The 23,019-nt window shown below is 44.1% G+C and overlaps 1 pseudogene; it reads left to right on the plus strand.

Annotated features, from left to right (window-relative positions):
- The first annotated feature begins 1,737 nt into the window (after window positions 1-1,737).
- LOC101677167 lies at window positions 1,738-21,350 on the plus strand (annotated as a pseudogene).
- Window positions 21,351-23,019: the final 1,669 nt, after the last annotated feature.

The following is a 23,019-nucleotide window of genomic DNA, read 5'->3' on the forward strand; positions in this document are numbered from 1 at the left end:
ACACTATGCTAAGTGAAAGAAACCAGACACAAAGGACAAATACGGTATGATCCCACCTATACAAAATATCTAGGATAGGCAAATTCACAGAACTAGGAAGCAGAGTAGAGGTGACCAGGAGCTGGGGGAAGGGGGAAATAAGGAACAGTCGTTGAATGGGTACAGAGTTTGTATTGGGGGTGAGGATAAGTTTTGGTAACGGGTACCCAGTATTGGGAATGTAATTAATGCCACTGAACTGTACGCTTACAAATGATTAACATGACCAATACCATGCATATTTGACCACAATTTAAAAAAAAAAAAAAAACTTCTCTAAAAAGTCTCTATTACCAGCTCTGCATGAGTGACCCCAAATGGGCTTTCTTCTCTTGGTGCCCTGCACCCATTTTGCTTCTCAGCACATCTGTGGGCAGTTGCTGGCGCCTAGCAATGCTCAGATATGAAAACCTGAGGAGCTTCCCCAAGGATAGGATTGACTGCACACTACAGGCACCGCCATTTCCAGCAGAGATAATGTAGCAGGCCTGCCACCGAGGTTGGTCTGGGCCTGCTTTTCTTATCAGAGCAGAGAGAAGCAGCAGAGTAAATTGAAAAGGAGAGAAGGTACCTCACATATGCCAGAAAGCAGGAACACAGAGCTCACTGCCCCACTCCCACTCCTCAAGCATCTTTCTTGGATCAGCACCCTCGTAGGAGAAACCTCATCCCCAAACAGCCATTCTGTCCCTGGCACTGTTGTTTCCCCCAAGAGGGCAGTGTCTCTGGAATTTGTCCAAGAGCAAAATGGATTTTTAGGGATCACAGACTTAATTCGCATAAAAAGCAAGGTTTACAGCTGGGAAGAATTACTATTTGGTGGGGTTTTTTTTCCTCCTTTCTGTAATTTATTTCTGGTGTGTTAGAAAACCCTGGGGGAAAATTAATGTGATTTGTTTAAAATTAAGACAGGCTCCAGTGAAATTTTCATTATACTCCCCAAACCTCAAAATTAAAAAGACAACATGAGACCTTACAGAAATTTCCCTCAGTGCCCTCAATAATTTCTTCAAGGTGTACTCTGTAATTTTTATTGTGTCTCTGAGTTTAAAAATCACTCCCTAAAATGTGTAAATGGCAGAGTCGGGCAAAGGAAGGACACCCCGTTTTGTACATAGAAAATAGAAGCCCAGAAAGGAACAGGAGCAGCCTGTTTTGATTTGTTTGTGGGAAAGACGGGACCAGAGCCAAAACCTCCTAACTCTTCAAATCCAGGCCTCTTTTCAGAGAAGCCGCTCTGAACAGATACAGTGTAGGGACTAAGATCAGGTTTCTTGGCTAAGGTCAAAATGACAAGTCAGCAGCACAAGAAATCCTGAGCAATGAGGGATAAAGCACCCTGAACTCAACATCTTCAGCCCCAAGAGGAGCAGTTTCAGGACCTTAACCTTCCCAGCTGTGTGGGTCCCAGCCAGTGTGGGCCTAGCTACCAGCCATGCTAGGATGTCGCCTCAGCCAAAGGCCTATCAGGGAAGCGGGAGTCAGGCAGAACTGGGCAGGGCTGGGACTCAAGGAACTGACCTTGCCTTGGGAGGCCTGTAGTTCAAATCAAAATGTTCCAAATAATAGAAAAGACTTGGGGCTAGAAGGACTTCAACATGCAGGGGTGCGATTCGGTGAATGTGACACCAGGGCAGGAATATCGGCCAGATTCTGCATGTGAGAACAAGTAAGCAGGGCATCCTTGGGTCTCAGCCAATGGCCAAGGACAGTCGATTCCACCACCTTGGAGAAAGAGAAATAGAAAAGCTGGTGAGGTATTCAAAGCCTGGTCAGACAAGGGCCTGCCTCCTGGCCAAAGGTTGTACAAATCAGAACAAAGGACAGCAGTTCAAGTACACAACTAGACACACAGAGTGAGAGTTAAGGCACCATTGGAAATGTTTCTGGCTGTTAGTATCAGAAAAACAGCTAACAGTGGCTTAAACCTTAAGAGCATTTATTATTTACTTCATAAATAGTCCAGAGATATGCAGTCCCAGGATTCATTCAGGAGCTCAACAAGGAAAGAGAGATTTCGGGGGGGGGGGTTCCATCCTTCCCTCCTACTGTTCTTCAGCATATTGGCTTTTCTGCCCTTGGATTCGCCACCTAATGGTCACAAAATGGTTGCCACAGCTATCAGCATTTTGTCTTCAAATAACTGTCCCCAAAGGCAGAAAGTAGGGGGAACTATTTCTCAGAAGAGTTCTCCTTATGTCTCATTGGCCAAAGCTGTCACATCAGTACCAACAAGACCATGTAGTATTTGAATTTGTGCTTCTCCAGTGTGAAGTAGGCAAAGGGAAAAGAGGAATGGTTATAGAATAACCAGCCAACGGTATCTGCCACGGCATGGCAGGAAGGCTGCAGGTTGCTGGGACCTGCCAGGGCCCAGGGTCTCCCCATCAAGCACCCCAGACCCAGGCTTGTGCAACCAGACCAATTCCAGACCTCCATTTCCTAGTAAGGGTGGAGGTACTAATACTCTTGTTCACGTGGCACAGGGCCTGTGTAGGACTAAACCTTTGGTTGTAGGTCTTTAACGCAGACATATGTTTTGAAGCAATCCTCTTAACCTAAAACCATGTATGTGAAATCCTGTCTTCCTATAAGAAATAGTGGCAAAGTCCATCATTAGGGATGGCCACGCCTACCTTGGTCCCACCCAGTGACAAAATTTAGTGAAACTGCCCCCCCCCAGACTCTGGTCTCTTTGGGTGGCCTTTGGGAGACCAGAACCTCAGATTGGTTCCCATGATAGTCTTTCTAGACGTCTTGGCACCTGAGTGTTCCAATAAACCAGATGGACTGTCTCCTGACAGATGTAATTCCAAATCACAGCAACCAGGGCCAATGACAGCTAACCAGTGACAGCTAGCACTTACAGAGCATTTCCTATGAGCCAGGAACAACATGTTCTATCCCTTTTCTGTTCCCAGAGTCACTTAACCCTCTGTTCCCAGAGTCACTTAACAACCCTGTGAATAGGTATAGTCAACATCATACCCATTTTACACATAAGGAAACTGAGGCATACAGAGGTTAAGGAACTTTTAGTAAATGGCAGGGCCAGGTTTTGAAGTAGGACAGCCTAGCCCCAGAATCCATGCTCTGAACCACTACCCTGCCTCTGATCCAGGTCAGCTTTTCTGTGCTTTGAACAACACATGGCAGATGTGCAACGCACAGAAGCAGGAGGAAGCATATGGTTGAAGAAGGAATGCCAGAAACTGCCATTCATTCATTCGTTGTCTCCCAGGGTCTGTTGCCCTCACCCAGTGCTGTCATGGTAGGTTGTGGTGGCACCCACTGGACAGGGAGGATCACTCAAACTGGACAGTGGCACACTGTGTTAACAAGAAACCTAAACGGAGAGTGTCTAATCCAAATATTTGTGAAAAGAGCAGTCTTTGTAGCTAGGTTGCTGTGGGCCAGGCAAGATCGGCCACAGCCCATGTTAGGATGGAGTTGTCACTTGGGTTATATTTAACATTCCCACATAATGGAGTCTTTGTGAACTTTTTACAATACATAAACAAAACATCTTGTTTCTCATGCGGTTACTTCAGAGAGATTTTATGGCTCCTTGCCTAAGGCTGACGTGAGATCGCTTTTGTCTGAACTGCCAGAGTCACGAGGGACAAAAAGCTTGCTCCTATCTGATTTCATTGCTTTGTGACTTTTTGTCCATGAAGTGCCAAGTATAAAATTCATTTTAAAAGGATTTTGTATCCATATGGATTTCCTCCAGGGTTCCTTTTAAAGGGTACTCACAACTCTATAAAATATAGGAAATTGGGATTAAATTGGAATTAAAATATGTGGCTGTTTAATGACCTAGGCTTTTGAGGTTGTAACAATGCCTCTGACTTTAGCAGCACCTTTAGGTAACTCAGACTCCATTGAGGGGGATGCCAAAATTCTAAAAGCTTAAAATAATATTTCAACTAAATCGGGTGTTTGGGATTTGCTTCTAGGTGACGTGCACATCACAGGGCAAGTATACAATATTTTCAGCCAAAGGGTGACTCTCTAGTGACATAATCTACTTTTGGGGCCACCATTACCTCACCTTAAGCTGATTCATTTTAATGACACAATGGGTGATGTTAATGACAATGTGATAAACAATCACCATTGAACACCTTAATTTGACCTCTTTCATCATTTAAAGTTGGATTATGAAAAAAAGAAGCAATATAGAACAAAGACATTGTTTTATACCGCAAAGGTGGAAATTGAAATTTAATATTTAGGATATAGTCCAAAAGGCACCATCTTAAAAGTTCCTTCTGCCTCTGATTAGAGACACGGAATAGCCTCTTGGGAAAGGGTTGGCCACCTGGAATAGTACCAAGTAAGGAAGAACCTTCCTAGGGTCAGGTCCAGAGCTAATTCTCAAGGTTGGCCCTAAGCAAACATACGAAGTTGGTCAATTTTGCCTGTCTGCAACCCCCATGTCCCTTTCTTGACTTGGCCCCCTTCCCCTCACCCTCCCACCCCTCTCCCTTGCTTTCTCTCTAGTGGAGGAAGCGGTGGTCAGGGAAGGCCTCAACATCACTGTTTATTTTCCAAACTCTTGACTCTTGCTTTCCAGTTATCCAGGTTGATTAGATCCATTCAGATACAACTCAGGCAACCCAGACTCAGGAAATGAATGTGTAGCAGTATTCCAAATGAATAGCTTATAGGAGAAATGCAGTTTCTAGGCCAACTGGTGGATAATACATTCCCTTACTTGCAAGATGGCCTGCTTACAAGGCAGAAGAAAACGGCAATAGTCAGGATAGACTGTCAGCCCATGGTAACAATCAACTCCAAACTTCAGTGGCTTACACTGAGCAAAAGGTATTGCTCATTCACACCCGATGTCTGGCATGGCTCTGCTCCTTGCCATATTCCCTCAGGAATATGTTGAGGCAAAAGGAAAAGAGAGATCATGAGCCACAGGGAAGGGGTATTGAAGAGATAAAAAAGGGAATATTTGGGGGTAACAGTAATACAATCTGCCACAAGTACATGGGACTGTTTCTCAGAAGACCCCTAGGCATAGAGTCAAAAAACAGGGTTCCCCTTCCAGCACTGTTGCCTAACAAACTCTTGACCTTGAACAAGTCTCTTCACCTCTCTGAGCTTCATTTTACAATCAGGAAAATAGGGGCACTGAATCCCATGACTCTCAAGGTGTCCTCCAGCTGGGAAACCTTAGGTTCTGATTGCTAGAATAGGGACCCTCTCACCAACTAGGACCTTCAATACACTGCCAAAGTTTTTCTCTAAACTCTATCAGAAGGTACCTTATTTGGGCTTTAAAAGCCTGATGTCTCAATTGGGAATCCATTTCTGAACCCCAGAACACAGAAAACGATTCAGGTGACCGTGTTCTTAATTCTCCCAAGGATAGTTGAGAACAAGCACTATTCCACACGCACAGGAAAGAAGTTAATGCATTACATTCAATGTGTGATGTGCACCAGGGTCTAAATCTCTTGGAACTGTCTTCTAATTATCACCTGGGTCTGTTCTTTGGATTTGAAGGAGCTCAGTCAGCTCAAGCCTCTCCAAACCTTGTGAGAAACTCAAAGCTGTCCCCAAATGTCTGCAAATGCGTAGGAGTTCATAATTTCCTGACGGCTTCTCAGTAGGAATTCCAGCTCTTCCTGAGTCTCACTCACACATTTCTTCCTATTCTGTTACCTCATCTCATCTCTGTCCACGTGAGAAAGGCAATGCCTTTATCCTTCGTCTACTTGAGGGAAATTAGCTATCCCCAGACCAAAAAAGTTGTTACATGCCCCAAAAAGTTAAAAACCCAATGAACAAAGTAGATCCTTAATGTTTTGTTCCCTCAATGTTTAATTCCTAGGTTCTTAGTGAATACGGCAAATCTCTCTCTTTTATTTAGGATTTTATTTTTAAGTACTCTCTACACCCCTGCATGGGGCTCAAACTCAAAATCCCGAGATCAAGAGTCACATGCTCTATCAACTGAGCCAAGAAGACATCACTGCAATTCTTTCTTTTTAATTCACCTGAATCTTTTTCTAAGTAAACTCATTCTGTTTACTTTGACTTCCTTTGTTTTCAAAATGTATACTTTAATTGCTTTCCAAAGATGTATAAATCTGTTTATGCATACAAGAGTTTTCATCCCCTGCGAATCCCAACACAATTTCTGGAAGCAGGGGGGCATCTTGGACCACACACATGATTTACAGAAGTGGTCAAACTGGTGCGTTAAGTACTGAAGCAAATCGTCATTTGGTTCTGGCTTGCAGGTGCTCTCCTCCTTTCTTCTCACATGAATAGTTTTAGTAAATGCCAAGTGTTTCTATTTGAAAAACTCTTAAGTCTGTGGTCTCATTCCCACATCAGTTTCAACAGAAAACATTCCAAAAAGGCATAAGTATAGAGCAAATACTGAGTACTGGATGACCTTGTTCTCAAAGTTTTCCACTTGCTCACTGCCAGGAACTTCTCCAGAATTCAGCCTCCTGCCCACTGCCTGGCCCCCTGCCCACTCTCAGTCTCAGCCTCACACCCACCTTGGGTCTTCCTGTCTTCACTCACTCCAGGAATACCCTCCATTCCCATATAGGCAACTTTGCCGAGACCTTTCTCATCTCTTCACTCTGTCCCAGTGCTTCATCTTCCATCCCCTAAGCAGCCCTCCAAAGGATTTCAGACCCTTCCCTAAATTCTGGTAGCATCGAGGATAATCAGATGTTCATGCTGGTATGCTGGTTTACAAGGAATCATTTTGTAGAGGTACAAATACTTCTAGGATGGGTTTGACCAACCTTGGTAACCATGTTCCCAGGTTTCCTATCAGTGATCTCATCCTCCCAATATCTGGTAACTGGTCTTTCTGTCCGATCTCATTCTCTCTTGTTATATACCATATACTCCAGAACCTAGGGGCTTAAACAATCATCTCATTCTATTTCACCATCCCTTAGCTGACTGAGCTCAGCTGGGTGATTCTCCTGCTCCACCTGACTTTAGCTAGGACTACAGTTATCTGGGTGCCCAGCTGGTCTAGAACATTCAAGATTGCACTCTCGTATGGCTGGTAGCAAATGCTGGCTGTCTGCTGGGCTCTCAGCTGGGGCTATTGAGCAGTGGATGTCAGTTCGCCTTTATGTGGCCTTGCCTTGTGGCCTGAGTTTCTCATAGCACAGTGAATGGGTTATGAGAGGGACTGTCTCAGGAGGGAGTATCCCAAGGGGAAGAAGCATAAGCTGGCAGTTCTATTAATGACTGGGCTCAGAATTCCCATAATATCACCATAAAGCAAGTCACAGGGAAAGCCCAAATTCACTGGGAGGGAAAAGAAGTTCTATGTTGATGGAAAGAGTGGTATGCGTGTAAAGGGAGGGAAGATATTACTGGGGCCAGCTTCAGAGACCAACTAGTACAATGTCTATTACACCCAGGCACTCAGTTCCTGCTTCCCCAATACCTGCTGTCACATCACTGTAATAGCCAGATTCTGGAAAATCTTCTAATGACCTAATATAGGCCTACCATACTGACATTTTTGACCTTGGGCTATCCAAAGATAATAATATTCTCTTAGTCCTTTCCTTGTAAACCAAGCTTTTGGTTTGAAATTTTCATTGCAAAGCTCCTAGAATTTTTTTTTCTGCTTCTGTTTTTCTGTTTAGACCCTGACTGTATCATTTAGGATCCATTCTGGAAAACAGAACCCAGACCAGTTATTTTAACAGAGTGAGTTTAATATAGAGCAAGTACTGGAGGCCTGGAAACATAAAACAGGAACAATGAGGTAACTCAAAGACAGTAACTGCCAGAAACAGATACCCACCCTAAGGCTAAAGAGACAAGGGGAAGAAGTCAGTTCCCAGAGGAAGTGTCCCGTGGAGCTGGGACCCAGACCTCTGATCGGGGAGGGGTTACGCTAGTGCTGGTGCATCAGAAGCATGGCAAGGTAACACTGCTGACAAAGTGAAGTGTAGTTTGGGCCGAGGCTGGACCCAGGGAATGAGCAGTGCCTTCTTCTTCTAGCCTTGTGGTCCCTCCCCGAGGCCCCTACAGGCAGAGCCTAACAGGGACGGCTGGCAAAGCAGGCACGCTCGCAGAGTTCCCACGCCAGCATCACAAAGAGGAGTTTGGAATTGAGGAACAATGGCTAATAACGTGCACACTGCTTTACTGTGAGGGGCAAGGATTTTATTGAGTTATTTTATTTCCATGAAGGATGTGTATAATATTGTCCATTATACGCATGAGATGAGTGGGGGGAAAGGAGCATAGAAATTGCTACAGGACTGAAAATGTACTTTAATCTACACCCCAGGGGCAGTTAGTGAACACTGAAGGGCTCTCATCAGTAAACCACATTTCAGGGTAGCTGTGCAAACAGCCATCTGAATCTTCCGTGGGGCTTTTGTGTGAACTCAGGGGACGTTGCAAATCATTGCTCACTGGTGAAATGAGTGGTGTTGGAGACACATGAGGGACCAGAAAGATTCCAGGAGCCTCACAGCTCTTGCATAAATAAGAAAATAAGAATCTACTACACCTAACAGCCAAGAGGGTCGTTACACCCATCTATTTGATATGGCAAGTGCTCCCTTCCAAAAGGACAATGGGGTCCTGATCCCACTGAAAGGCCCGGTCACCTGTCTTTACAGCAGGACCAGCTCTGCCTTGGATGAAACCTTTGGGACCAGGGGCTTGTTGGAAAGCCTAAGGAGCTGACAGTGAGCTCACTGAACTCTTGGGGACAAGTTGTCTGGTGACTGTTCACTCTAAGTACTAGTTACGTTCGGCAGAATTCGGTTGGCTCTGTAGTGGTATCTACCTGCTTGTGGGGGAGGAGATCCATAACTCTCTTCTGTCTCTGCTCATTAAGTATTTCCTTATATTAGCCAAAAACCCTGGCAATGACCAAACAACCACACTGGGTCAGGTTCCTTTAAAGAACGCTGGGAGGCCTGCAGGTGTTGGCAGAATAGCCATGAGAGGGCCCTAAGGAGGTCAGATTCAGGAGGCAAGTCAGAAGAGCATGGTCCGCAGAACACCCATCCCTGCAAGTTCATCTTCCAGGGCCGCTCCCTGGAGCCCTGGAAATGTGTGCATCGAGAAGCCATTTCTTCACCTCGTAATCCATGATCTTCCAGGCCTCCAGATCCCAGAATAGCCGCTCCCTGCAGCCTCAGCCCTCTCTCCCTCCCCTGCCCTCCTCCACCAGCCCTGTCCTGCTGGGCTCCTCTCTTGTGGCCACCGGAACAGGAACAGGTTCGCTGTCCTGTGAATGAGGAAATGCACGCAGAGGGGACATGCCCAAGGCTGTTGTGAAGTTCAGGCAGCTGTGCTGAGAATTTCACGGCAACTTCTGCAGTAATTGGGAGATAAAGGCTCACAACACAGAGGACGGGAGACATTTCGAAAGAGGTTAAGCATGCAATCTGGAGTCCTCCACATCCCTGCTTGCACATGTAAAGTGTTTCCACCATCTCTTTATAACCACTTCCCACTGCTTCCCGACACATACGAGCCCACATGCTTTTCCAAAGAGATTATTGATCTCATCTGAAAAACAGTCAATTTCATGTTGCCAAGCAGGGAAATAAGCAGGGAAAAATCAGGCTACATTTTAAAAGGACCGAGCTTTGTGTAAGAAGAAATGCAGAAAATAGAAAAAATAAATAAATGCCATGAGTCTATACTGTAACCTAGGATAATCTGGGCCCTTTGGCAGAAGCTGTTTGGCAGCTTTGGTTATGATATCTGTTCTACTGTTTGGCCAGGATGGGATTTTTTAAGGCATTCATGCAGCTCATTAAATATGTTATTATGTTGGCTTATGTTTCTCTTTCAATTTAAGAACTCAGCTCTTAGAAAACATTTGCCTGAAATGAGTCCAAGTAGTTTAAGCCTCAGAAGCAAATCCATTTTGACTAATAAAAGACTAATTCTCTAAATAAGCAAGATGGTTTTTCTTAAATGAGAATCTAATTGTGAAATCCTATATCCTTAAATTTAGCAAATTACTAGCATAGGCATTTCTAAGCCTATGCAACTTGGATCAGATTTCTCATCATCAGAAAAAGGAATAATTTCTCTATCATCAGAATTTGAAATAAGCTGCAAGAACACAGGCCTCAGCTGGCAATCACCTCTCGAAGTAAACAAACCCATATGCTGGGACCTGGAAGGTTTGGGTCCGCCATGACTTCTTCCATCCCCCCCGCCCCCCCAAAACACAACCCACACCCACCAGCCAGTCACATTCAGATCTTTACTTGATCGTCTTGTCTGCCCTTTGCTGAGGACTAGGAATGGCTCCCGTCCTTAATGAAATTTTCTTCCTCAAATTCCAGAGACAACACTCTAGTTCTCATATTTTCATGTAGAGCAGGTAGTCAGGTGTGACTGATATACTCTCCCAGCCCTCAAGCCAGAACTGCATAAATTGACACACTCTAAAAGAGAAAATTAGCATATAACATCTGGGTCTTTTCACTCAGAAATGCATCAATTAAGAATTAGTCTTCTGGCTATAAACAAATAACTTAGAGCCTGTGTATCTTAACAAAGGCAGATCTCACCACTCCGTCCTGGGGGAAATGCTTTTGTCCCTCGGCATACGTTCAGCCACAAGAGCTGATCAATATTCGGGCTGTATCCTTTGAATTGTTGCAAACATCGTCAGCCCAGTTGTGTCTTTTTATTACAGCCACAGGGTAAAGTCTTTCCTCACACTACCGGGCTCACCAGCAAGCTGTCTTGCAACGCCATGCGCAGATGACAAAAGTCTAACAAAGGGGAGATTTGTGTAATGAAAATAAGCATCAGAGACCAGAGAGGACTCTGAAAAAAATGAAAAGGCTATGCACATAGTTTGAGCCTTTTGGACATGTGTATATCCTAGACTTTTCAAAATAAATTACTTTGAGCAGATCCTCAAACCAAATCGTATTCTCTGTTGTCTGTTCCTGCTTAGGTGTACCTTCGATGAATTACAAACAGAATGAGTACCTGTATGCAAGGCACTAACTGGGGCCAGGCTGGTGAAACAGAGTCACAGTTCCCCAACCTCAGGAGGGTCACAGTCAGTCAGGGGAGCCAGTCAATTACAGAGAAGGAGCGACCCGCTCAGTCCCACGGAGGTATGGCTTACACCCACCGCCAGGAAAGATGAGCCCTGTGGGGCGCGTGGGAGCAGGGAGGTGGGGGTGAGGGACAGAGACAGATGAGTGCATCAGGAGACGGGGGTAGCATGGATGAAGGCTTGCAAGTGAGAGAGGTGGAGAAGTTGCAAAAGAAGATGGGAAAGTAAGCCAACCGATGGAGAAGGGGTTTTTGGACTGAACCCTAAGACTGGGCTGTTGCTCCCAGTTCTTTCCCCCCTTCATGTTACAGAGCTGACCACAGCTTTACGGTGTGCAGAGCGAACGTCCCTGCCCCTTGACCTTGAGTTTAGCAATATGACTGGCTTTGGCCAATGAAATGGTAGCAGAGAAGGCCCGTGGAAGCTTTGAATGAGCTACTTGGGTTCACCTGCCCTTTTGCGCCCCTGTGGTGGTCTGTGTCCTGAACAAGCTTCAGGGAGCCACTGCCCCGTCAGCCTCGGCCCTAGAATGATACTTAAACCCAACCAGAAACCTTGGAGTCCTACCCAGCTGAAGCCAGCCTTGGTGAGCCAAATTGCTGCCAACCTGCAGACCTAACAGCATAAAAATATTTATTTTGGTAAGTCACTCAGATGTAGGGACTGGTTATACAGCAAAAACTGATGAAAATACAAAACTATGGCAAATTTTGCAAAAAGAAATGACACAGACATAGTCGTATTTTAAAACACTCCCTGGCTCCATTATGAGGAACAGATTGAGGGAGAGAAGACCAGTTGGAAGAGGAACACAGCCAAACTGGGAGATGGTTTTGTTAAACCAGAGAAAAGTAAATGATGGTGGCCTTGCCTTGAGCGTCAGTGATAGGGGGCAGAGAGAAGCCCTGACTCTTGTTTAATATGTATTCTTTTAGTGCAGTATTCCTTTATTGTGGGTTTTCTTTTTAATATAAAATCTGGTTTCCCCTAAGATCAAGATAAGCACAATCTCTCGAAGACATTAGCGCTCAGGACTGTTCAGCAACCCGGCTTCATTTGTTCATTCAGGATTAGTTCTACTGACATTTATGGAATGTTTCCCAAGTGTCAGGATAATGAAATACACCATCCCTGCCATCGCAAAGGCCGCAGTCCAGGATGGACAGACAGACACATAAGCAAACAATTGCAATAATATATTGAAAGTACTGGGGCACCTGGGTGGGTCCAGTCATTAAGCGGCTGCCTTTGGCTTAGATCACTATCCCAGGGTTCTAGGATGGAGCCTCACATAGGGTTTCCTGCTCAGCGGGAGGCCTGCTTCCCCCCTCTCCCACTCCCCCTGCTTGTGTTCCCTCTCTTGCTGTGTCTCTCTCTGTCACATAATTAAATAAAACCTTAAAAAATAATAATGCATTGAAAGTACTACAATAAAAATGAGAATAAAACCTACAGGGACATGAAGGGGAGAATAAAATCCTTTATTCTATTAATGTTCCTGGAGACATTTCTATTCATTTGCGTAGGCAGCAGTCTTTGTTTTACCCACTGATACATCACGGGTGCCTGAAAGAAAATGCCTAGCACACATAATTACTTGATGCCTTATAAATATTTAGGTTTCATGCTTAATTTCCTGAACTGTGGCTCGGATTCACCCTTCTGTCTCTCTGCAGTCTGGACCGCCTCAGATAGGATTCCCGTGAGCTGAGACAGTGGTTGGCAGGTTCAGGTAGCAAAGCGAGTGTAGGATAAAGACTGAGAAGACGTTGCATTGGGCCACCAGGACGGTCCTGCTGACTTTTGAGGGCAGAGTTTCATTAGAGTGCCGGAGTAAAACACCACACACTGCAAACACTAGCTTCCGCACCTTACTTCTTTTCGTTCTAAGTTCTTGAGCAGTAGGGACTGGAATAGTCACCATATGCACTGTAGACGGGATAGGAAAGGTACACAACCAAGAAGGGCCAGCAGGACGGCTACTCCCTTGATGGTGTTTATCGTAATGAATTCACCCTGGTCTAAGTCTGGCCCTTGGTTGTTACTGTCTATGAGCTTTATCCCCGAGATCGTGATTCAGACTACCCCACAAGGGACTAAATATGACACCCTAAGATGCTTCATGACGAATTTTTATTGGGAAACAAAACTGCTGAATGGACTTTTTTATTCTTACCTGTCTAACCTGTACATTTTTCCCTTTAAAGAAGCTATATGGGATATCTAATCGTTAGAATGTGGCTTGAGATATTTGGAATTAGAGTAAAGAAAGAGGATTTAAGTGTGAAAATGGAATCGGGTTTGTTTGTTTCTTATAGTTGACAATGTTACATTAGTTTCAGGTGTACAATGTAGTAATTCTACAAGCTTATACATTATGCTGTGTTCACCACAAGTGTAGCTCCCATCTGTGCCCATACATCTGTCCCCATACATCACCACTGAAAGATCACTGACTGTATTCCTTATTCTGTGCCTTTTATTCCCATAACTTATTCAGTCTGTAACTGGAAGCCTGTATCTCCCACTCCGCTTTCCCCTGCACCCTCCTTCCCTACGGTAACCATCAGCTCGTTCTCTGTTTTTATAGTTATAGATCTGATTCTGCTTTTTGTTTATTCACTTTTTTTAGATTCCACTTATAAGTGAAATCATATGGTATTTGTCTTTCTCGGTGTGACCTATTCCACTCACCACAATACCCTCTAGGTCCATCCATGTTGTCTCCGATGGCATCATGTCATCCTTTCTCATGGCTGAGTAATATTCCATTGTGTGTATATACCACATCTTCCTTATCCACTTACCTGTAGATAGGAAATTAGGTTGCTTCCATATCTTGGGTATTGTAAATAATGCTGAGATAAACATGGAGGTGCATATATCTTTTCAAATTAGCGTTTTTGTTTTCTTTGGGTAAATACCCAGTGGTGGAATTATTGTATCCTGTGGTATTTCTATTTTTAATTTTTTGAGGAACCTCCTTACTCTTTTCCACAGTGGCTGCACCAATTTACATTCCCACCAACAGTGTACAAGGGTTCCTTTTCCTCCACATCCTCACCAACACTTGTCGTTTCTTGTCTTGTTTTAGCCATTCTGACAGGTGTGAAGTGATACCTCATTATAGTTTTGATTTGCATTTCCCTGATGATGAGTGATGTTGAGCATCTTTTCATGTGTCTGTTGGCATCTGGATGTCTTCTTTGGAAAAATGTATGTTCAGGTCCTCTGCCCATTTTTTAATCACATTGTTTAGATGGGATTTTTTTTTTTTTTTGCCTTGTTGGTTGGTTGGTTTTGAGTTGTCTAAGTTCTTTATACATTTGGATATTAAACCTTTATCAGATACATCATTTGCAAATATCTACTCACATTCAGTAGACTGCCTTTTTGTTTTGTTAATGTTTTCTTTTGCTGTGCAAAATCTTTTTATTTTAAAGGTTTTTTTTAAATTTATTTATTTGACAGACAGAAATCACAAGTAGGCAGAGAGGCAGGCAGAGAGAGAGGGGGAGGCAAGCTCCCTGCTGAGCAGAGAGCCCGATGCGGGGCTCGATCCCAGGACCCTGAGATCATTACCCGAGCTGAAGACAGAGGCTTTAACCCACTGAGCCACCCAGGCGCCCTGTGCAAAATCTTTTTTTATGTGCAAAATCTTTTTAAATCTTTTTATTTTGAGGTAGTCCCCCCCCCCTTTTTTTTTGCTTTTATTATTTCTCTTGCCTTAGGAGACATATCTAGAAAAATGTTGCTAAAGCAAATTTCAGAGAAATTACTGCCTTTTTTTTTTTAAGATTAAAAATTTTTAAAGTAATCTCTACACTTAATGTTGGTTTCAGACTCACGACCCCAAGATCATGAGTCACATGCTGTACTGACAAAGCCAGCCAGGCAAAACAACCTCTGCTTGTTTTTTTCTTCTAGGATTTTTTTATGATTTCAGGTCTAGCATTTAGGTCTTCAATTCATTTGGAGCTTATTTTTGTGTATGGTGTTAAAAGGTGATGTAGTTTCATTCTTTTGCATGTAGCTGTCCAGTTTTCCCAGCACCATTTATTAAAGAGACTGTCTCTTCCCCAAAATGGAATCAAGTTTCTTTAGATTGCCATAATTTCAGGGTTTGAAGCATCACACATTTTGGACATTTGTTGAGACTCACAGTGGATGCATTCCCCAGGATAGTGTGTAGAATATTTACCCAGCTCACCAGGCTTTTTTTTTTTTTTTTTGGGCTCCATTACTGACCAAATCTTGCTTCTGACTGACACTTAGGTTTCTACAAAGCTTTTGAGGACAATTCCCTACCTCAAGGCCATGTAGCTCTCCTACATGGTATGCTTCAATCCAGAAAGGTTGAAGAGGTGAATGCAATTTGTGAAAATAATCTGCAAGTGAAGTAATGCTAAATAAATTAAAATTTGACTGGCTCTTCTTATAAAGCTGGTTGTAGGCCCATAATGTTGGCACCCTGATTTTCATTTGGGGTTATACCTCCATGACAAAGGGTTAGGGAAAATTTCACAGCTGTTTGTTTGAACAGTCCTTAGTCTTTCAGTGAACCACAAATTAATAGACCGTTCTGTTAGTGATGCATTCGCCTTTACATCTCCCCCCAATTTACCCTTAATTGACTCAGCAGTTTCAAGATAAAATTGTATGGTACTGAATAAAATGTAAGCACACACATGTAAATAATATCACCATAGATCACCATTTCGTATCAAATTTAGCCTGTCTGCATTTACCCATGCATTTATTGCTCTGCAGGTTATTGGAACAGAACAGCAGATTTCGATTGGCAGTGACTTTGGAATGGCAGCATCTTGCAACTTTTTCCATCTTAACTGGAAGGGGAAGTTCTTTCTCACTTACTTAAAAAACTTGATTGGCTTGTTAGTATTTCCACTACAACTGGTACTTGGTTTCCTGCATAAATTGTTGTTTTTCTTTTGAGGTATCTGTACTCCTCGGAGGTTGGGTTATTTTGGCCTTTGAACTCATATTCCCATGGAGGTCCTGGCAGCGTGGCCTCACACCAGCAGGTGATGGCTGAAGGCCAGCCCTAATCTGAGTCAACTCTAAAGTTCAAGGGAAGCAGCAAGGAGTACTTCCTATATGCGAGCTTGCACACAAGGCTCTAACTATATCATTTGCTGGGGACAGGATGGTGAAAGAGTCACCTGTTTACTGTCATCCCACTGGACAAATTCTCGGGCTTAGGGTACACCTTCGGACTCTCAGAGTAGTGGCACTTGGAGAAGGCAGTCCACCCTGTCTTCAGCCATGCTGCAGCACCCCAGGAGCACCTGGGCTCTGCTTAAATTACTCCCACAGTCCCCCACAACCTTGTTTTGGTCTTACTTGATTGTGCCCCTCAAGAGAAGTCCTGCATTTGCTTTTCCCAAGAGCCCTGAAAATGATCCAGTCTACAATCATCTCTTAAACTAATTTCCTAGCATGGGGCTGCCAGACCACAGAGGTAATATGAATTCGGACTGAAAGCGACCCTCAGTAAAGGTGATAATTATTCATTCCCGTGGATGTGTGTGTGTGTGTGTGTGTGTGTGTGTGTGTACCCCCTCACTCAAAGGTCAGACAAGCATAGCAAGCTTCTTTGTTTTCTACCTCAGCTAATAAATGGCTTTGCTTTCTAGCCCACTGTAGCCCTCTCATGGTCCCAAGTTTATACAAGGTTCTTAGTTCCAGCTCCCCATCTTGTCTGCGTCCAGGCCCTTTTCTCTGGACCCCCAAGGCCCTTAAAATCTAAGCATCTTGGTTACAAAGATTAAGAGTTCTCTCTTCCCCTCCAGAGGGAATCAGTGTCAGCAGCTCCTTACCACCTGGAACTGTAGGCCCAGCTCTGATTTTGGCTTTGAAATATTTCCCTTACTCTCCTAATGATGCATTTAAAATGATACTTGCCAGGGTGCCTCAGAGGCTCAGTCGCTTAGGCTTCCAACTCTTTTTGGCTCCAGTAGTGATTTTAGGGGCATGGGATCAGGCTCCGAGTCAGGCTCCAGACTCTGTGCAGGGTCTGCCCCAAACTTTCTCTCCCTCTCCCTCTGTCCCTATCCCCATTCATGCCATAAATAAATAAATGAATGAATAAAATCTATAGATAAACAGATAGATAAAATGATACTAGCCTCCTCAGGGTGCCTGGGTGGCTTAGTTGGTTAAGCGCCCAACTCCTGATTTAGGCTCAGGTCATGATCTCTTGAGTCATGAGATCAAGCCCCAGTCCAGCTCATGCTCAGATGGAGACTCTGTTTGAGATTCTCTCTCCTTCTGCCCCTCCCCCCACTCACGTGAGACTATACATAGCCCCCCCATAAATAAATCTTAAAAAATTATTTTTGCCTTCTAACAGAAAGTAAATAAACTTTAAGAAAAGGGTTGGGTGGCACCTGGCTGGCTTACTCAGAAGAACACATGGCTCTTGATCTCAGGGTTGTGAGTTTGAGCCCCATGTTGGGCATAGAGATTAACAATAAAAAGAATAAAATTTAAAAATAAAGAAAAAAAAATTTTATAAAAAAGGTGCTCGCCTTATTTTATCTAGCACTTCTTTTTTTTTTTTAAGATTTTATTTATTTATTTGACAGAGAGAGATCACAAGTAGGCAGAGAGGCAGGCGGAGACAGAGAAAGGAAGAAGCAGGCTCCCTGCTGAGCAGAGAGCCCGATGCGGGACTTGATCCCAGGACCCTGAGATCATGACCTGAGCCAAAGCCAGAGGCTTAACCCACTGAGCCACCCAGGCACCCTTATCTAGCACTTCTAGGTATTCTGTGGTGGAAGGGCTTTCTGTTTACCCAAACTGCCACGTGGCACAAAATGGAGGTCTTGCAGTAGGAGCCTAAAGAACATGTAAACACGAACATGTCCATGCTCCAGCCTCAGACTGTCTCAGCCTTGCATCCAGCCTTGCATCCACAATGGACCAGGGCCATTGTGATTCTGTGATTCTGATGTGTGTCTCCACTTAAAAACCACTGGAACAGAAAATAACAAGACTGGATCATTACAGCATGCAAGGAGACTGTTTATATTTTGCTGGAGAATAATCTTTGTCTATTTTTCCAAAGAAATGAAACCTTTATTGGCATCTACAAAGATAAAATGCTTTTGCTACAGATGATTGCCTTTTGATGGTTAGTTCTTTTTATAGCTAATTGGATGCAGAAGAATTTGTTGAAATTATGTATTATTATATAGGAGACAATTCCATTTTCTGAAAGGTAAGAAAAAATAGATGTTTGCATCATGTTTCCTGCATGAAAACTTTTCTTGGCCAAAATTTTGCTGAGCTCTGAAAACAGTTTAATTTTTTTGCATCATTTCCTTTGGCCTGTCAGTATGCCAAAAACCGGTATCAGAGGTTTTGACCTTTGGCAATTTTGTAGCTGAATAGATAATAATTCAGCAATTTTTAATTGTGCCACTGATAAGATAACTGAATAAGTAAATGAAAATTTCCAAGTGCCAAGTACAGATATCCAGTTTGCAGTTCTCACCAACACCCATTGAATCCAAGTGGCAAAAATGTCCATTGTGAATACTGTACATAATACTGTACAGAATTTGTCCAGAAGATACAAGCTAAATTTTTCAAGTCAGAAATTATTGTTGACAATCGAATTATTGTTGACACAATATATGCTGTGTGTGAAAGTGATAAAAATTGAAATTTTAAAAATTAGCTTTCTGCAAATTTTGTAGTTATCAAAAAATATTAAAAAATAAATGGAGGGGTACCTGGCTGGGTCCATTGGTGGAACATATGACTCTTAATCTCAGGGTTGTGGATTCAAGACCCATGTTGGGTGTAGAGATTACTTAAAAAAATTAAAATTTTTAATGGAAAGAAATGAGAAGTTTCTTCTGTTGTTTTGACAATCCTCATTATATTATCTAAGCAGTGTCTCCTTGCCCCATTTTGAACCAGGCAAAAATCCATATTCCATATACCGTAAGTTATTTTTTTAAAGATTTTATTTTGGGGGTATCTGGGTGGCTCAGTAGGTTAAGTGGCTGCCTTCAGCTCAGGTCATGATCTCAGGGTCTGGGATAAGCCCTGCATCAGGATCTCTGTTCAGCAGAGAGCCTGCTTCTCCCTCTCCCTTGCCCTCTGCCCCTCCCCCGTCCCCACACCATACTCCCTACTCGTGCTCTCTCTTGCTCTCTCTCTCCAATAAATAAAATCTTTTAAAAAAGATTTTTAAGTAATCTATACACCCAATGTTGGGCTAAAACTCACAACAATGAGATCAAGAGTCCCATGATCTTCTGACTGAGCCACCCAGGCCCCCCCATGATAAGTTTTACAGGAGGTGTCTCATTTATTCCTTGCAAGAACCCCTGCTCATATTATCCATTTATCATATTATCTCATTATTATCTCATTTTACAAATGAGAAATGAAGTATTGTATGAGACTGCACAACTGATAGGTGGTAGAGTTTTGATTTGAACCTAGAGCTTGTATGTTTAAGAAAACTGCACTGAGGCATGCTGGGGTGGTTCAGTCGGTTGAGCGTCTGCCTTCGGTTCAGGTCATGATCTCAGGTTTCTGGGATCGAGCCCCACATCAGGCTCCCTATTCAGTGGGGAGTCTGTTTCTCCTTCTGACTGCTGCTCTCCCTGATTGTGCTCTCTCTTTCTGAAAAATAAATAAATCAATAAAATCTCAAAATAAAATATTAAAAAAAGGAAACTGCACTGGCTCTTACATTTAAAAAATTAAAAAGCCCCCACATAGAAGCAGCTTCTTTTGTCCTTCTCGAACTCTCTCAGGTTCGCCTACTCGCCTCCACTCTAGCCTCCACCATATCCATCAGGGTGACCCAGAAGTCCTACAAGGTGTCCACTTGCAGCCCCCAGAGCCTTCAGCAGTCACAAGTACACAAGTGCACCTGGCACCCACATCAGCTCTTCAGCCTTGTCCCATGTGGGCTTGGCACTGGCGTGAGGATGGTCCAGAGCCACCGTGTGGCCAGGGGTATGAGGGGCCTCACTGCTAGCTCAGTGCCTGCTGAGCCCCCTTAAGCTGGAGGTGGACCCCAGCATCTAGGCTGGATGGACCCGATCTAAGCTGGTGGACCCCAGGAGAAGGAACAGTTGGAAACCCTTGACAAGTTTGCCTCCTTCATCAACAAGGTATGGCACCTGGAGCAGCAGAACAAAATTCTAGAGACCAAGTGGAGCCTCGTGCAGCAGCAGTGAACAGCTTGGAGCAACAATGACCACGTGTTTGAGAGCTATCACAACAACCTTTGGTGGCAGCTAGACCTCCTGGGCCAGGAGAAGCTGACGCTGGAAGTGGAACTTGGCAACATGCAGGGACTGGTGGAGGATTCAAAAATAAGTAGTAGGAGGAGATCAAAGAGCATGCAGACAGGGAGTATGAATGTGTCCTAATCAAGCAGGAGGTGGATGAAACTTACATAAACAAGGTAGAGCTGCAGTCTCACCTCAAAGGATGGACCAACAAGATCAGCTTCTTAAGGCAGCTGTATGAAGAGGTCAGTGAGACCCAGACTCAGATCTCAGACACATTCGTGGTCCTGACCGTAGACAACAGCTCCTCCATGGATCTGGACAGCCTCATTGCCAAGGTCAAGGTCCAGTACAAGGACATCACCAACCATAGCCAGGCTGAGGCTGACACCATGTACTAGATCAAGTACAAGGAGCTGTGGATATTGACTGGAAAGCACGGGGATGGCTGCTGTCACATGAAGATGGAGATTTCCGAGATGAACAACAACATCAGCCAACTCCAGGCTGAGATGGAGGGCCTCCAAGGCCAGAGGGCTTCCCCCAGAGACCACCACCACTGCTGCAGAGCAGTGTGGGGAGCTGGCTCTTAAGGGTGCCAATGCCAACCTGGCCGAGCTGGAGGCCACCCTGCAGTGAGCCAAGCAGGACATGGCATGGCAATTGCATGAGTAAGAGGAATTCGTGAACGTCAAGCTGGCCCTGGACATCGAGATCACCACTTACTGCAAGCTGCTGGAGGGCAAGGAGAGCCATCTGGAGTCTGGGATGCAGAAGGTGACTCAGGTGGACTCAGCCTACAGTGGCCTCATGAGCCCTGGCCTCAGCTACAGCCTAAGCTCCTTCCAGTCCAGCTTCAGCTGAGGGAAGGCTCCAGTTCCTTCAGCCAAGTCAGCTTCTCCAAGACCATGGTTGTGAAGCTGGTGTGCACAGTACCTGATGTGCAGTCCAGTGAACAGCCACTGTGATCCCTTCCAGCTCTCTGCTCCTGAGGCTTCCATAGAGCCTTTGGGGGAAGGAGCTGTGCAAGGTTACATCAGGAACAAGAAACATACCTGAGGCTCAGCCTCAGACCTCAGCCTACCCTTGGAGGCATCTACTGCCTTGGGTACCCCCTCTTGCCCATGCCCCCAACCAAAAGCCAATTCAAGTGTCTTTTTCCAAATAAAGCCATCTGAGGCTCAAAATTTTAAAAATTTTAAAATAAAGAAATAAACTAAAACGCAGAAACACACAAAGAGGAAACCTACTTAAAGAATAACCTAGGATCAGGGCGCCTGAGTGGCTCAGCGGGTTAAAGCCTCTGCCTTGGGCTCGGGCCCTGATCTCAGGGTCCTGGGATAGAGCCCCGCGTCGGGCTCTTTGCTCAGCCTGCTTTCCTTCCTCTCTCTGCCTGCCTCTCTGCCTACTTGTGATCTCTCTCTGTCAAATAAATAAAAATAAAATATTTTTTTAAAAAAGAACAAACTAGGATCACAATGTTTAATATAAAGTTTCATTGACTAGACCCCTCCAAATATATCCTAAATCCAACAAGCTGTCACTTCCACTGCCTCTCACTGGGACATCACAATCAGGGACCTCAGTGGCTCGCACAGCACAGTGTGCTCTTGGGATCAGCAGTATGGACATCACCTGGAAACTGATTAGAAATACAGATTATTGGGGCACCTGGGTGGCTCAGATGATTGGGTGTCTGCCTTCGGCTCGGGTCATGATTTCCAGGTTCTGGGATTGAGCCCCATGTTGGGCTCCCATCTCAGTAAGGAGTCTGCTTCTCCCTTTCCTTCTGCCTCTCCTCCTTCTTGTGCTCTCTCTCTCTCATGAATAAATAAAATCTTTTTTTTTAAATGCAGATTCTCCACCCCCTCTGCCACCCCACACCTGATTACTCAGAAATTCTGGGGGGGTGGGAGTGTTGAGCTGTGGTTTAATGAGCTGTCCGGGGGCTCTGATGCACATGCAAGTTTAACAACTGGCCTGACAGAAAGATGCATTATCCCCTCTTCTGACATTATCTCCTCTTAGCCAGTCTTTACTGAACCATCTGTCCTTTAAGAGCCATTCTTCTATCTTCTATCTTCTATCTTTACAGAATAAAATTTCACCTTCAAGACCACAATGATCTTCATCAGTTCTTCTCAAATATATGCTTACTTCAACAGCTCAACTGGATCTGCACAAACCCAAAACCTCAGGTCTCCCATGACCCAGATAATTTTCAAGGCTTCATGTATCTGTTTACACACAGAATTCTTTACACTCAAGCATGGAGTGACTGGGTGGCTCAGTTGGTTGAGTGTCCAGCTTTTTTTTTTTTTTTCCAACTCTTAATTTTAGCTCAAGTCATGATCTCAGGGCTGTGGGATCCAGTCCCACATCAGGCTCCATGCTTAGGATTCTCTCCCTCTCCCTCTTCCTCTGTGCCTCCCCACCCCTGCTGGTCTCTCCCTCTCTCTAAATAAAATAAAATAAAATAAAATAAAATGAATAAATAAAAATAAGAAATAAATAAAAAATTATTTATACAGAAACAGAGTTTAACAACAAAAATAGTTAAAAAGGACTTCTAATCTCTGCTTGTGCCCCTCAAAAGAACACTAATGGTGACTAAAATTAAAGAGCTGAAAATATCAA

The sequence above is a fragment of the Mustela putorius genome, unplaced genomic scaffold, assembly GCF_011764305.1.
Source record: "Mustela putorius furo isolate JIRA1106 unplaced genomic scaffold, ASM1176430v1.1 tig00003836_pilon_pilon_pilon, whole genome shotgun sequence".
Classification (NCBI taxonomy): Eukaryota; Metazoa; Chordata; class Mammalia; order Carnivora; family Mustelidae; genus Mustela; species Mustela putorius.